At 33.6% G+C, this 17122-nt stretch overlaps 1 long non-coding RNA gene across 1 annotated transcript in view; it reads left to right on the forward strand.

The window, feature by feature from the left end:
* LOC103886905 overlaps nt 1–17122 on the forward strand; it is a 58862-nt gene that overhangs the window by 28883 nt on the left and 12857 nt on the right. The window lies entirely within an intron of this gene.

Raw genomic sequence — 17122 nt, forward strand, 5'->3', positions numbered from 1 at the left:
GGGCTTGACAAATGTGAGGAAATTTAACATTGAGCCTGTGGGATTTGGGGCTAGACTTTTAAATTTGATTAATAGGTTTAAGAATTATATATATATGGATTCAATACAAGTGGGTATCATGGTATCATAAAAGCAATGTTATCAACTAAAAAAGTTACAAACTCTATCTCCCAGGCATTGGATATGTGAGGTCTTTTTAGCTCCTAAAGTTAACTGTTGGAATTGACTTGTTTTTACCTAGTTTTGATGTACTTTTTTCAATTTAACATATTTCCTGAGCTGCTTCTTAGAAGCCCATTTTTTTTGTTGTTGTTCAGTTGGCATTTGACAATGTCACCTGAAGGAAATATTTTGCATAACTTTTTGTTTGATTAAAGTTTTGTTTTTAAGTGCCATTTTAGAATTCAGTTAAATAAAACATTTTTAAATTTAGTTTCCTAAAGAAACTTTATTCAAACCTTGTATATATTCTTGCAGATATTCTAATCTTCAATTTAATGGAAAGAAAAACTCCCACTAAACTACATTTACAAAAGCAACACCTTAAATGAGGATAGTTTTCTTTTTCGTTGCCACCTTGGGAAATATCTACAAATACTTTGAAATTTTAAGGGCAGAAACTATTAAAAAACAAAGTTAGTAGCCATGAATGTGGCTTCAAACTACAACTTAAAATATGTTAAAACAAAGATCCTAATTCCACTTAATCCTTTAGTTATCTACACTTTATAAACATATGAATATACAAGAGACAGTGTTAAGTTTGTGATATAATTTTCTATTATAGCAAATTGCTTCTATGAAAATAGTTTAGTATTTCATACTAAATAATATGAATTAATGAATGCCAGTAATGGCAAAATATGTTGGAAGTGGTGGATTCTGAATAATTTTTCTCAGTGCAACAAATAAGTTAAAAAAAATGATTAGCCAACCTAGTTCAATATTTTTTTTCTTTTTCTTTTTTTGAGACAGGATCTCACTCTGTCATCCAGGCTGGAGTGCAGTGGTGCAATCTTGGCTCACCGCAGCCTCCAGTTCTTGAGTTCAAGCTATTCTCATGTCTCAGCCTCCCAAGTAGCTGGGATTACAAGCGCAGACCATGACTCTAGGCTAATTTTTGTATTTTTAGTAGATATGGGGTTTCACCATGCTGTCCAGGCTGGACTCGAACTCCTGACCTCAAGCAATCTGCCTACCTCGGCCTCCTAAAATGTTAGGATTACAGGCATGAGCCACCACGCCTGGCCTGATTTCTTAATTACCAAGCAAAATATAGGTATGAACTAGATTAACTTTAGAGAATCAGATTAATTAATGATAGGCTGGATATTATGTAGATAGAAGGAATGTGTGGAAAAGATATATGAAGAGGGAGGGGGGAATGTTTTTCTTTTAGATTTACATTTACCCAAATATTGAAATAGCAATTATGCAGTTAAGTATGTAGTTAAATATTTGAAGTGCTGAAACATATACAGATTTAATAGAAAAAGATTTTAACTTCATTGAAAAAAATTTTTTTTCAGTCTCTACTGTTCTGAAAGCAATCCATAGAAATTAGTCTTTAATTGACATTTCTGTTTCAATAAGATATACTAAATATCTACATAAATTATTATAAAAATTCCATAAGCCAACATTCAATATTTAAAAATACATTTTCTAAAATATTTTATAAATATTTCAAAAATAAATCAAATGTGATTACTAGGTTCCATGAGATCCTTAAGAGCAGGATCACATCTCACAAGAATTTGTTAATATTTTATAGAATTAAAACTAGAGATTATGATGTTTAAACAAAAACTATTGCATATTATTTACAAGTATGTTATCCTTTATTTAATTTAGGTAATTGTCTTGCAATTAGTTGTATAACAATTAGGAAATAGAGTTTGAGCCATAATACATGCTTATCAATTGCTTTTTCAAATATATCATCAAAACAAATATAATTGTGTATTTTATATATTTTCTCTAGGAAGGCTTTTTGTTTCTGCTGGTTAAATATAATAACAAGAAAAGTGGCAAAAATTCTACACAGATTTTTAAATACACTTTTCACCAGCATAACAATTGTACACTGATCTAAACTGGGAATTTAATATGATTTTTTTACAAAAATGGGAGACAAGAAATAAAGATGTGAATTCTAGATGTACTCATCCCTGCTGAGTGTATTACTTCTAGGCCTTCTTCAGAGAATAATGCTAGGACATTCATGAATGTATTCTAAACCATACACAACACACCTATATCTATTTATATGTTTGATTCTCAAGGGTTCTTCAAGTATACTGTTTTATCATTTCCTAATAGAGATATTTTTTAATCAATTATTTCTCCAATAGATTTGTCTAACTTCGATGTCAATAGCTATAACGTCATATATAGTTTAAACATTTAATGAACAAATTCTTTTTTCAAACTATATAGTTATTATTAAAAATGCAAATGCTTTCTGGTACAAATGTTTTCCTCTATTAAATTTTATGGAAAATACCAGCATTAAGTTTTACATTGAACATCATAAATTCAGTCAGAGCAAGTGTATTTTGTTTTGTTTTGTTTGTTTTCGAGACAGTCTCGTCACCCTGGCTGGAGTGCAATGGCACGATCTTGGCTCACTACAACCTCTGCTTCCCGGGTTCATGTGATTCTCGTGAGTTGGCTTCCCAAGTAGCTGGGACTATAGGCCTGTGTCATCATGCCTGAGTAATTTTTGTATTTTTAGTAGAAATGGGTTTTTACCATGTTGGCCAGGCTGCTCTCAAACTTCTGGCCTCAAGTGATCCACCCGCCTTGGTCTCCCAGAGTGCTGGGATTACAGGAGTGAGATATCACACCTGGCCAAGCTTTTCTAACTTCAAGAAGTAGAGGAAGGACACATTGTCATTATTCTTTAAGTTGTAGACACATTTGCTTCCATCCAAAGTCCATTAGAATTGTGTTTGTCTTTTCATTGTAACAAACTGGACGCTAGTGAAGATGAACTGTAGTATACAAAATTAGCATGATGTAATTCAATCAAATTACAATTACTTTCTGTTACATTGTTATTTGTAGAGGAATAATAAAGATAGATTTCCAGTCTCTGAAGACAAAGCTCTTCCTCCCTTTCTCACTTTGACTCCAACGCCCATTTTGTCTCAGGCATACAGTAAACAATCAGTAAGTTAAAACTTACCATAAATCAACATGAACTCTCTAATTTTGTATTCTCAGATTCTGGTTCCAGTGTGATCAAAACATCGCTATTTCTGGATCATGTACAGACTAAATATCAAGAGAAGTGATTCTCTTTCTCTCTTTCTCCTGCTTGCTGTAATGGCCATTCACCCTCATTTGCATTCCCTGCAGACAGCCAAAAGGGAAATGAGAAGATGGCCTTTGGGTCACTCAGCTTGGCTAACACCCTATTAAGTCTCAGAAATGACAGAGTATGGGAAAGGCTTTACATTACAGGTTATATGAGGTTTTCAGATTATGTATACCAGTGCTATCTCAGTTCTTCATGACCACAGATAATTAAAGTGAAGTCTGCATTCAATCTGCTGCGTTTCTATGGTTGGCTGAACATTAGGGAAATTTAGATGTATGGGAAAATATGAAAATATTTTCTACTACTTGAAAAACTCTTTTACAAAATTGAAAATGAATAGTCTTTTCTTTTTATGACAGGGAAAATGATATTGGTTATGTTGAGAAAAACTGGAATGTGTCAGGGAAAAAACCAAAAATTTTTAATGTAATTTTTGATTTCAAATCATTTCTGTTTTTATTAGTAATATTTACTCTGATGTGGAAGCAAAGAGACTTCCAGCTAAAGGCAAGAAGCTGAGAAAAGGAAATCTTATTTTCTAAGATTCCCAGTTCTTAGATGTGACAGACTATTAGTGAGAGTAAGACTGATGTTAATACCCTGGGCCTAGGCCAAAAATACCATGCATCTGTAACTTGTCCCAAGACCTACAAAGTAAAAAGATACAACAGAAACTTGCTGGAGTGTCCTATGAATGCACATGTGATTATTGAGCCACTTTAAATGTATTATATACCATATAATTATAATGTGTATTATATGAACATTATCATAAATATTAACAACACTGAAAAAGAAACTTTTTTCCTTTTTTTTTTTTTTTTTTGAAATGGAGTCTCACTCTGTCACCCAAGCAACCTCTGACTCCTGGGATCAAGTGATTCTTCTGTCTCAGCGTCCTGAGTAGCTGGGACTACAGGCATGCACCACAATGCCCAGCTAATTTTTGTATGTTTAGTAGAGACAAGGTTTTGCCATGTTGGCCAGGCTGGTCTTGAACCCCTGAACTGAGATGATCCACCAGCCTTGGTGTGCCAAAGTGCTAGGATTACAGATGTGAGCCACCATGCCTAGCATAACAAGAAAACATTAAAGACTACTTTTCCCATGTCATCAGACGTTTACCATAACCTAAACAGTCTCCTGATTTTAATCATCTCAGGCAGAATTGCTATGAAATTGTTATTAAATTGAACATATGCTTTTGTGCTTTAACACGGTTTTATTCAACATAAGAATCTTCACTAATTTATTCATTATTATTTAAAAGGAAAAGCACATTTCAATAATTTATTTCACCTTAATTTTTAAGAATATTAATATATTGACATACGTCCTCTTTTTTGCCTTTAATTCGTTATTTGGTAACAAATAATTCTTTTTTCATTTAGAATTATAATCTTGTAAGGATTTCATGACTAAAAACCCAAAAGCAAATGCAATCAAAACAGATAAATATCTTGGACTTAATTAAACTAAAGAACTGCACAGCAAAAGGAACAGTCAACAGACTAAATAGACAACCCGCAGAGTGGGAGACAATCTTCACAATCTGTACATCTGACAAAGGACTAATATCCAGACTTTACAACTAATGTGAACAAATCAGCAAGAAAAAAAAAATGTCATCAAATAGTGGGCTAAGGACACAAATAGACAATTCTCAAAAGAAGATATACAAATGGCCAACAAACACTTAAAATGTTCAACATCACTAATGATCAGGGAAATGCAAACTAAAGCCACAATGCAATACCACCTTAGGCCTGCAAGAATGGCCATAATCGACAGATAAAAAATAACAGATGTTGACATGGATGCAGTGGAAAGGGAACACTTCTACACTTTTGGTAGGAATGTAAACTAGTACAACCACTATAGAAAACAGTGTGGAGATTCCTTAAATAACTAAAAGTAGAATTACCATTTGATCCAGTGATCCAGTACTGGGTATTTATCTAGAAGAAAAGAAGTCATTATACATAAAAGATACTTGCGCATGCATGTTATGGCAGCATAATTTGCAATTGCAAAAAATGTGGAACCAGCCCAAATGCCCATCAGTCAATGAGTGGATAAAGAAACTGTGGTGTGTATATATATATATTGTGTGTGTATATATATATACACACACACATATATATATTCAGTTGTTGATAAAGAAACAAGCATATATAATATACATATATATACTCAAATGTACCACTAATTGATAAAGAAATGAGCATATATACATATATATACTTGAATGTACCAAGTATCAATGGCATATCTATATATATGTATATAGATATGTAGATATGATGGACTACTACTCAGCCATAAAAGGAATGAATTAATGGCATTCGCAGCAACCTGGATGGAATTGGAGACTATTATTCTAAGTGAAGTAACTCAGGAATGGAGAACTAAACATCATATGTTGTCACTCATAAGTGGGAGCTAAGCTATGAAAGCTTTGAAGATGCAAAGTTATAAGAATGGCACAATGAATTTGGGGACACAGGAAGAAAGTGTGGGAAGGGGGTGAGGGATAAAAGACTATGGATTGGGTTCAGTGTATACTGCTCAGGTGATGGGTGCACCAAAATCTCTCAAATCACCATTAAAGAACTTAGTCATGTAGCCAAGTACTACCTGTTCCTCAAGAACTTATGAAAATAAAACAAAATTAAACAATCTTGGTAAATGTCACCAAAGTGGAATAACTATATCAAAAGTTTTCTGTCTCCTCTTACCTATTACCTTTTCCTCTCCAGAAAGACTGTAGTATATTTTTTGACAATTCTCAAAAGAAGATATACAAATGGCCAAAAAAAAAATGAAGAAATTACATTTTTGGTTTTCATCCCTATCACATTCCAGTTTTTATTAATACAACCAATATCATTAATACAACCAATATCATACAACCAATGTCATAAAAAGAAAAGACTATATAATTTTCAATTATTGTAGAAGAGTTTTTCAAGTACTAGAAAATATTTTCATATTTTAACTTTATGTATAAAGTTTGTTTGAAAGCCAAATATTGTCTGTTTTTCTTCTATAGTTTAATAAATAGTATTTTATAACATTTATGAATATGAATAGTTGTTAACTTTTTTGCTTTCTTTTTGATTTTTTCTTTGATATTTTTCATTGTACATTCACTACATCTTTAATTTCAAAGTATTGAATGTACCAAGTGTCAGTGGAATTTTACATGCACAGTTTTCTTGGCGTCATCATTCATTCTTCCATTCCATAAGTATACGTTGATACCTTTGTGCATTACACTGTGTGAAGCACCAGACATTGTGGATATTTATTGTTTTGCCACAATCATCACATCCTCCTTTTATGGTAACCAGTTTGTGGTTTGTGTTTAGATGATCTACCCTCCTTCCACTCAGCCCATCTGTGTTAGGTAACACTGATTCTCCATCCCTCACCCCTCAGCTCCGCTAGTAGAACCTCTTTTCCTCCTTGAGGTACTCTAGTAATGAATTTAGTACTGATAATGATATAAAGAATAAGTTATTCTCTATATACTAAAAGGGAAATCAATTATTAGTTTATTCATTTTATGTTATAATTTCTAATATTTAAAATTATAAGAATAACATTGAAATCGAATAAAATATAATTTTTCTAATAAACATGAAATCACCTATTTTTCTCTTTATAAATATTTTAAGTTTGTGTATTTTCTTCCAGCTTTCTGAGATATATAAATGTATTGCTTTCTGTGACTTTAACAAAATCAAACACTTCTTATTTTCCATTTGGTATGACCCATTTGTTTCTTTAGCATATCTTTCACTTCAGTGACTATGTAACATCTCATTCGTCTTCCACAATATACATATTTATCTTCTTAGCTGATAACTTATTTCCAAATTTTCACCATTGTAGATAGTTCTGTAACAAATCATTTTTTGTATTTTATGTATTTACCATTTGGGTAGTTTATTTTTTATTTATTTATTTATTTATTTATTTATTTATTTATTTATTTATTTATTGAGACAGCGTGTTGTTCTGTTGCTCGGGCTGAAATGCAGTGGTGTGATCTCCACTCACTGCAAGCTCCGCCTCCCGGGCTCAAGCAATTCTGCTTCAGCCTCCCGAGTAGCTGGGATTACAGGCACATGCCACCACACCTGGCTAATTTTTGTATTTTCACTAGAGACGGGGTTTCACCATTTGGGCAGGCTGGTTTCGACCTCCTGACCTCAAGTGATCCACCTGCCTTGGCCTCCCAAAGTGCTGGGATTACAGGCGTAAGCCACTGCGCCTAGTGTGGGTAGTTTATTTTGTGTTGGGGGGTCATACAGTTTTATAGAATGGTGAATTTTTGTACTAATTTTGTCACAGTTTCTCCAGGGTGGTGAAACGCTTATTATTATGCTTTTCTTTCACTTTTAACAGACAAATTATGTTTGTACATATTTATGGGTTACAGAGTGAGATTTTGAAGCATGCATACAATGTGTAATGATCAAATCAGATTGATTAGTATATTCATCATCTCAGACATTTATTATTTCTTTGTTGTGAACATTCAAGATCCTCTTTTCCAGCTTTTTGAAAATATACACTAAATTATGTTAACCATATTCACCTGAAAATGCTACAGAACACTATAACTTATTCCATCCATCTAGTTGTAACTTTGTATCCATTAACCAACCTCTTCCTATACCGGCCCATAATTTTTCTTCAAAAATCTGTGGTTTAGGCCAGGCATGGTGGCTCACGCTTGCAATCCCAGCACTTTGGGAGGCCGAGGCTGGTGGATCACCTGAGGTTGGGAGTTCAAGACCAGCTTGACCAAAATGGAGAAAGCCTATCTCTACTAAAAATATAAAACTAGCCGGGTGTGATGGCATATGCCTGTGGTCCCAGCTACTCAGGAGGCTGAGGTGGGAGAATCATTTGAACCTGGGAGGCAGAGGTGGTGGTGAGCCAAGATTGCGCCACTGCCCTCCAGTCTGGGCAACAAGAGCAAAACTGTCTCAAAAAATTAAAAAAATAAAAATACGCAGTTTCAAAGTCCACAGCATTATTTCAAAAATATGACATGTTCATTGTTTGAAAAGTATGACATGTTCATTGTTCTTAAAGATCTACAAATAGAAAGACAATACTGAAGACATACTAGTATTAATCTTTTATTCCTCCAGTACAGTTATTATTTTTTTACAAATTGAAAGGTAAATGCTTGCTTAACTTTTTTTGTCAATTTCTTAATATTCTGGGATCTAAACTAGTAAAAATGTACTATATCAGCATTTATACACATATGCATTTAAAGATTTAGAGTAATTTAGAAAAAATTAGATTTAAAAGGTCTCTCTGTTCTTCATTGCACCATGATCATGCTTAATCATGGATAGATTCCTCTCTCACATCCTAGCCACAAAGTGAGGATTGTTGTATTTTGTTTCTTTCATATTGATCTTGTGATGTCCAACAGAGAAATATGCAACGTGGGTCCCTATTTCTTTTCGGTTGCAGAATAACAAATATAGCAAATTTGCATTGCATCCTTTCAGAATAGTGGCATAATGAATGAAAATCATTCAGACTCCAGAATTGTAGCTCTTTTACTCTCAAGTTAAACATCATAGGTAGACTTGCATTTTGGTGTAAAGTGTTCCCATCTGCCAAATTGATGTTATTTTAAGGATTATTTTAAACTTTTGAGTTAATTGTATGTTATTTCTTTCTAACATACTCAACATTTTATAGCAAAACAAAAGAAAAAACACACATATTGTCATAATTAAATGCTAACCAAGTAGATAGCATTCTGGAGTCAAACTTTGTCTGTCAACTAAAGCCTCAGAGCTGAAAATGAGAAATTTGTAGTGAGAAGAGTCAACATCATTAGAAATGATGAAGTAAGATTTTCTCATTGCATTTTTCATGGCATATACATTTGTTAGACCTCTAAGCTACAGTTGTTCATAACACCTGAACAAATAATTCAAGGGTTGAAAGGTAGACTGAAGGTGGTGGGAGGAGGTGGAAGGAGCAAAAGTAATATGGTTTGACTTTGTGTCCCCACCCAAATATCATCTTGAATTGTAATCCCCTTCCATCAGGGGAGGTGCCATGTGAGAAGTGATTGGATCAAAGAGATGGTTTACCCCATGCTGTTCTTGTGACAGTGAGTGAGTTCTCACAAGATCTGTTTGCTTAAATGTGTGGCAATTTCCTCCCATCCTCTCTCTCCTGCCACCATGTAAAATGTGCCTTGCTTCCCCTTTACCTTCGGTCATGACGGTAAGTTTCTTAAGGCCTCCCTAGCCATGCAGAACTGAGTCAATTAAACCTCCTTTCTTTATAAATTACCCAATCTCAGGTAGCTCTTTTTTTATTATTATTATACTTTATGTTCTAGGGTACATGGATGCAGCTGGAAACCATCATTTTCAGCAAACTACCACAAGAACAGTTAGTTCTTTATAGTAGTGTGAAAACGGATGAATACAGGAGGTAATGGAAGGGAGAGGTCTTAATGGAGCCAGTTTAGGGATCTTGCATTTCCCAAATAAGCCATTGAAGTTCAAATTACCCTTAGTAGAGTCATGCCATCAATGAAAGAGACCAACAAAGTTATTGTTGTGGTGACATATAGTCACTAACTACTAAAATGACTGCATATTAAGCTGAATATGGGTAACGTTAAAATATAGTTAAAAGGAGTTTGAGGAGGAGAGTTTCAGTTGACAGAGGGGTTCTCATGGGAGAAGTAGAGTCAAATAGAGAGAAGTCAAATAGAAAGAAATAGAAAAATCATTTCCATTCTAGGAGTCTGGGAATTAATTCCATTCAAAACAAGAAGCCAGGAAGCACTTCCAGCACAGGAGGTACCTTTCAAAAGAAGCCTGAGACTCCAACCCAGCTTCAGAGAGTGTATTTAAAAATCATAAGAATCAAAATCTGTCCCTGCCATTCTTCAAGGACTGTTCTTGTGAGCATAGAATCAGGAGTTGGCCTTAAAAATAGATCTCTGATCAATCATCCAGGAGCAAAGACAAAGGTGCACACTTGAATGCTGAATCTTATTCTTTATATCATAGACATCAAAACTATTAAAGAAAAAGAAATTACTTGTAACACTTGTTAAAGATGGTAACGAAGACTTTATTCAAGAGAGACTACAGCAAGAGGGGCTTTGCAGTAGATTCAATCTTAATACAACAATGACAAGTGGAGATTTATAGTCAAGGAGTAGAGTTAGGGGTCAGTGAATGGAAAGTTACGAAGAGAAAATATAAAGACTCAACAGGATATTTGCTGTAGGCAGGCCATGATGATAAAATATTGAGAATGAGGATGAGAAATTCGATCAGATGTAGAGGGTGACTAGATACTAAAGGTGGAGTTTTTCCACTAAATTGACTCACCAGAATTCTTGCTAAACTGGACTAAGCAAGCCAAAGACAAGGTCCAAAGTCCAGGCCTTGTTAAAAAAAAAATGTTTGGTCAGGAATAGAATCTTTGTAATGCCCAAGACAGAAGCTTCCCTTCACTTAATGGCATATAGAAAATTTAAAGGACACTATTCTGTCTACTCTGAGTGTATATAAATAATGATCACATAGGGACTTTTGAGCAGCTCTACAAACCACCTGAGAAAAGTGAAGTCAACTATGTGAGGAAAGAGATTTTGTTGTTATACATATTTTATTTTATGTACTGCCTGTATCATTATCATACAGCTTTTATACATCTGAAGTATACAATACATGCTTATTTGGCTAGAAATTGGAAGTGTTGGTCCTTATGTTTTTACCTTCAGAAGACATAAGGAATGCATCTTGACTGTGGGTGCATCTTCCATGCTCCAGAGTCTTAAAACAATCAAGCTATAGAATCTATTGCCTGGGTAAAAAATGTCCAAAGTTCCCTGACTAGAGAATAAGCCATTGAGAGGCAAATGGTGAATCTGGAATAAAATAAAAACAAATATCTACTGTCCCATATAAAACAAACAAACAAAAAGACCTCAGTTTTTCATAGTGTGATAAGCTTAAACACAATTACCAGTTATTGGAGAGTTCTTTGAACTAGAGGTTTCAAAATCTCAAGTAGGTTCTCATAGGACCAAGCAATCTTCATAAAGTATTCATGGTAAAACTTTCAATATTTATAAAAGTACATAATGAAATTCTACCAAAAACAAGTTAAGCAGTATCAAAATTGCATAGGATAGACACCTGCACATACACAAACAATTATAAAACATAAGAAAATGCATAGCATATAAAGCTAAACATAACGAGTTTTACCCACTCCATTTTTATGAAAAAAATAACAACCTGATTTGAATTAAAACAACCTCTGGAGGTGGACTAATGTATATTATAAAAAACGAGTAAGTATAAGGCGTGGGAAAAGTTCAGACATTCCTTCTGCATATTGAATCAATTAATAGCATGTACAAGGAAACCCTGATTATTTGAAGGAGTGGAGAAAAATGACTTGATTCTTTACATGTAGTACAGACTATTATTAGTATTCCAGATAGACTGTGTTGTAGAGAGTCCATCATATGCTTTGATCTGTCTACATCCACAGCTGGAAACTTTGTACTGGGCCCTGGAAGCAGCACGATCTGACAGTTGGCTCCATCAGGAAAGTGAGTTAGTGGTTGCAAATGTTAATCAGTGGATCAAAGCATAAAATGGGATAAAATTGGGTCCTTTTAAAAATCTGGTTTCATATCCTATAGACCGAAACAATTAAAACATTCATAAATTTTTCCCAACTTATTCCATACTTCTTACCTACTATTCCTTGGGCGGCCTGCCTCCCTCCCTCCCTCCCTTCCTCCCTTCCTTCCTTCCTTCCTCCCTCCCTCCCTCCTTCCCTCTCTCCTTCCTTTTCTCCTGTCCCTCTCTCTCTCACTTTCTCTCTTCTTCTTTTATTCCATTTGAAAATTTGTCTTTTAGCTTAAACAATAAACAGTGTTTCAAATGATCAGAAAGATCAAAAAGTTGTTTAAAATATACATATAATTTTAATACATGCACCAGACACATACACCCATGCCATACTACACAAACACACACACACATCCTTTCCCAATGTGAGTAAAAACTCTTAAATAATAGACACAACAAGTACATAACTGAATTAGAAATATACTGGTTTGGATCATCAAACATCTGACAATGACAATGATACCAAGGCAAACAAGCCAAAACAAGGAACTAACCTGTTTATCTTAATTCTTATGTCTCCAGACATGTGCTTTCAGAACTACCTGATTTTCAGATTCTAATTTTTCTCCTGCATAAAATTCTATATACAAAAAGATATGGTCAAGACCAATAGAGTTTCTAAAATGTGCTGTAGTTCTATAGTTTTGCAGATGAAATTAATTCCTCTTCCACAGAATATTCATTCTATTTAAGTAGTTGAAAGCTGGTTTTTATAATAAAAAGTATTTCATGGTGAATGGCAAAAACATGCTGTAACAGCAGTACAGAGAATTTGGTGAAGTCAGATAATCTATGTTTTGACAATTTGAACAGAAAAAGAATGAAAATCGCCTTTCTTTAAAATTCCATGCCTTTGCATGCAGCACTCCAATAATTCATGATGGTAATCAAGTTAAAATGACCACATATTAAGCTGAACATGGGTAACTTTAAATTTTTTATTGAAAAATTAAGGAAACATTGCTGCAATTAATTGACTTGCTCAAATTCACAGAAGATATTTTAGAAATCATCCTTCACAAATATTACTCCACTTCCTCCTACTATGATTCTTATACTCTGCCCTTCTGTATGTCTTCCTCCACAATTGTCTTCACATATGTAATACGTTGTATTTCCCAAGGTTTTTCACCTGCATTGCTTCAAATATCTTGATAAATATTTCATTTCTTGGAGAACTAGCCTTATCTATACAAGAAGTATTAATATCCTCTAACCTATAGCATTTGAAATTTGTCATGTTTGTTATTAAGCACATAAAAATAGAGACTAATTTCTAGTGGTGATACATTATGGCACTTTGTGTAATGGACATTATACCTTTAATTATGTTTCAGTGTTCATTTTAATGTTAGCTTGATTACTTAAAATTTAAGATGAAAATTTGAAATGTAAGAATGCATTATTGAAAAGAATAATGTGCTTTAGTGTTACTTTCATCCTTTCGAATTCTCAAATTGGTGAATGTAGAGAATATAATTCTGCCTTGTCTCAGAATCAAAGCACCGTGATCAGTTAGCTACCATTTAACCAAACCATCCTAGCATTCCAAGAGAGTTAAACTCCAATTGTTTAGAAGCCTTAATGTCTAAACTCTCTGGGAAATATTTTGCCCCCCAAAATTATATGTCACTGAAATCAGTACCTCAGAGCTTTCCACTAATCATTCATTTAATTTATTATAAATTATAGATATATATGTATTTATGCCATTTGTTTTACTGTGACTAGTGCATCACATTGACTTTATATTTTTATCAATAAAATGGCAGACTTAAAGATAATTTAAATATCCCCTAAATCAGTTAATTGGGCTAAGTTTTAGCTCTGTTTTTTCTTCTGAGAATACATGATTGAGTAATAAAAAATTTATTCCAATATGCCTAACCTCTTTAAGATTCTTGGAATTCTTTCTGAATTGTTATTATTTTTTTAAATCATTGAGGGTGACCATATTTTGTTAACATCATTATTATTTGCTTTTCTCTTCTATCTGATGTCTCCAGGTTATCAAACTGCCTTCTTAGTCACTTTTATTTGGGGTCCCTTATTTTGTAATTTGAAATTCTTGCACATATTTGATAAAAGAAAGTATTTTATCATGTTTAATGGAAATTATTTGTCTTAGCAGTGGTCTCTTAGAAGACTTTTCAGTAGATTTAGGGTAGTCCCAACAAGTTTTAAGCAGCAGATTCTCATTTGCCTTTGATTTTATCAACATGATATACATGGGAGATTTGCTTTTTGGGGTTTCTCTGAAAGATGATTTGTGAAAATCTTACTTATTAAATACTGAAGTTGAAAATTTATTTGTATCAGTTTGCTTTTTCTGTGTAGCATATCATTCCAAAATGTAGTATCTTTCAGCAACAATGATTTGTTTACCTGATGATTCTATTGTTCTGCTGGATATATATTATTTTCCAGGTTAACTTGTTTGATACTGGCTTGGCTGGCTCTTATGCATAGAAACACAGCTGTGAGTAGATGGAATGTTGATTATTGGCTGAATGATGTAGACTATGCTCACTCATACATGAGGTGTTTAGCAGGCTATTGGCCAAGGTGATAAAGACATTTGGGATACATGACTCTAATCATCATGCGTGTTATCCTATTCTTACCAGGGTTCCAAGAGCAGCAAGAGAGCAAGCCTCAATGCACACACATTTTTAAAGCATCTACTTGCATGGTTGTTAATGTAACAGTGGTCGAAAGCAATTAACATTAGGCCGCCACATATACAAGGCATGGAAAAATAGGCTCTACTTCTTAATGAGAGGGAAAGACTGGATGGACATTTTTGTAAACTATCCCACATTAAACAGAGTTTTGAGTTTCAATCTTTGCTCTGTCCTGTGCCTGTACTCCCAGCTACTCGGGAGGTTGAAGCAAAAGAATCACTTGAACCCTGGAGGTGGAGGTTGCAGTGCTGAGACCACGTCACTGCACTCCAAACTGGGCGACAGAGTGATAGAGTGAGACTCTGTCTCAAAACAATAACAACAACAACAGAATTAACAATTTTTCTGGAATCTTGTTTATAAACCTCCAATGCCCTGCGAGATTTGACTAGGTTGAATAAATGAGTAGTTACCCGAGTCTAGCCTATTTTTCCTAAGGATAAATAATCTACCAAGGACTGCTAATACATTGGTAGCATTATTTTAGTATTGATTACTACAGTTGAGTAGTTTTTAATTTTGTGTTTTTAGTGCATATTGTCAATTAATAATTCTAGTGATACTATTAGTGCCATAAATACAGTGTTGTTATTTTTATGGTCATTTTTTCTCCCTAAATTAGTTTAGTAGCCATCATATTTTTGTATCAGTATTTCTAGAGTTTTGAATGACCAAGTGTTAAAATTAATGACATTGTCTATTAGGAGCATTCCTATTGATAATCTTATCACGTATTCTGAGTTATTTTAGAGAGAACATTTGTCAAAACAACATATATTTTGGGGTGAAAAGAACTGCACTGTAGACTATGACAGCTGTGAATGGAAACTACATCAAATGAGGACTCAGTTTCACTAAGCTGGGTGGGACACCTAGGAAAGCTTTCAAGACAGAACCTTATTCCATGAACACCTCTTTTTGAGCTTTGTAAACTTTGTTTCCCAGAACCATCTTGTTCATGTTCATCCAAGGGACACGAACTATAAAGACCCAAAGTAATAATCAAAGATTTTTGCATAGCCTTTTCCAGGTTTATTTCATTTTTTGATATGGAGACAAAATTCTACCTCTATATATTGTTTAAAAATACAGCCAAATTCTCCAGATTCAGTTTTAGGTCATGAATTCCTTGAATTTTTTTTCTTTGGATGAGTTCTTGCATAGAGACCACTTTTAAAACATTCTGAGGAAACAATTTGCACTTATGTCTTCATTCAGTGACACTAAATGTCACCAGCCCATATTATGGCAATCTGCCCCATGAGTCACAAAAACCTTGGAAATGTTGTCATTCTGAACTTTGGACACAATACTGACAAGCATAATTTGGAATCAGAATTGATTCTGTGAATATTATTAAGGGAGTTTCCAAATGTATTAGGACAAATATTTCTTAGCAATGTGCTATAGAAGTTGTACACTTTTTTTTTTTTTTTTTAAACATTCTTGCAATAGAAAAAACTGACAACCAATTGTTTGAGCCAGATCATCTCTCAGGAAAATTTGTGAAGACTTTCATGGTAGCACACATATCTTTTGTCCTACAGACTTAAAACAAAAGATTTTTCCAACTGTCTCAAGGAATCCTAATTTTTTATGAGATGAAAATAAATTATGTAATAATAAAAAAAAGAGGGAAACAGTGTTAGTTAATTCACCAAGCAGAGAAATATTTGACAGACATATTTTTCCTCTTATCACCAAGACCTGTATATATGAGGATTTCCTCTTCACTGAAAAGCAAATTTATACTAATTTGACCTCAATAGCATATTAGTTTCTACATAGTCTTTCTATTTTTACTGTTTAATATACTTACTAGATAGCTAGCATAATAACACTAGCTTCTTCTACTTTTTTCTAGGAAGTAGCAAAAGTACACAGATTTGTAATGCTTCAAATTCTCAACTTTGGTTATAGGAATATTTGTAAACTTAATTTAGAAAAGACATTTTTAGAAAAATGTTCAGAAGAATATGTTGCATCCAATGGCTTTTATAATTGTTAAAAGAGGCAGAATGATTATTTCTGTTTCTTCTAAGAAACTTTACAATACCAGTGAGAGTATGGAAATTAAGATATTCCTATTGGCAACAGAAATTGTTCTTAATATAAAAATCATGTAGGGGTCTTTGTTATTCTCAAAACACTTGTGAAAATATGCAAATGTCTTAGGTCTCAAAGTATTAAGGTTCTCCTTTTCCCCCTATTTCTCAAATGCCTACTTATTTATTTAATGTATGGATAACACTGTAAACCTTGGTTTGTTATCAAAGTAAATTAGCATCAGGGTCATTTTCCCCTTTTTTTCATATTCAGAATCCTATTACAGTTTGTTCAAACTTAGAAGAGAAACTTAATAATATATCATTTATGCTTAAGTGTCTTAGAAA

Source organism: Papio anubis, chromosome 8 (genome assembly GCF_008728515.1).
Source record: "Papio anubis isolate 15944 chromosome 8, Panubis1.0, whole genome shotgun sequence".
Taxonomy (NCBI): domain Eukaryota; kingdom Metazoa; phylum Chordata; class Mammalia; order Primates; family Cercopithecidae; genus Papio; species Papio anubis.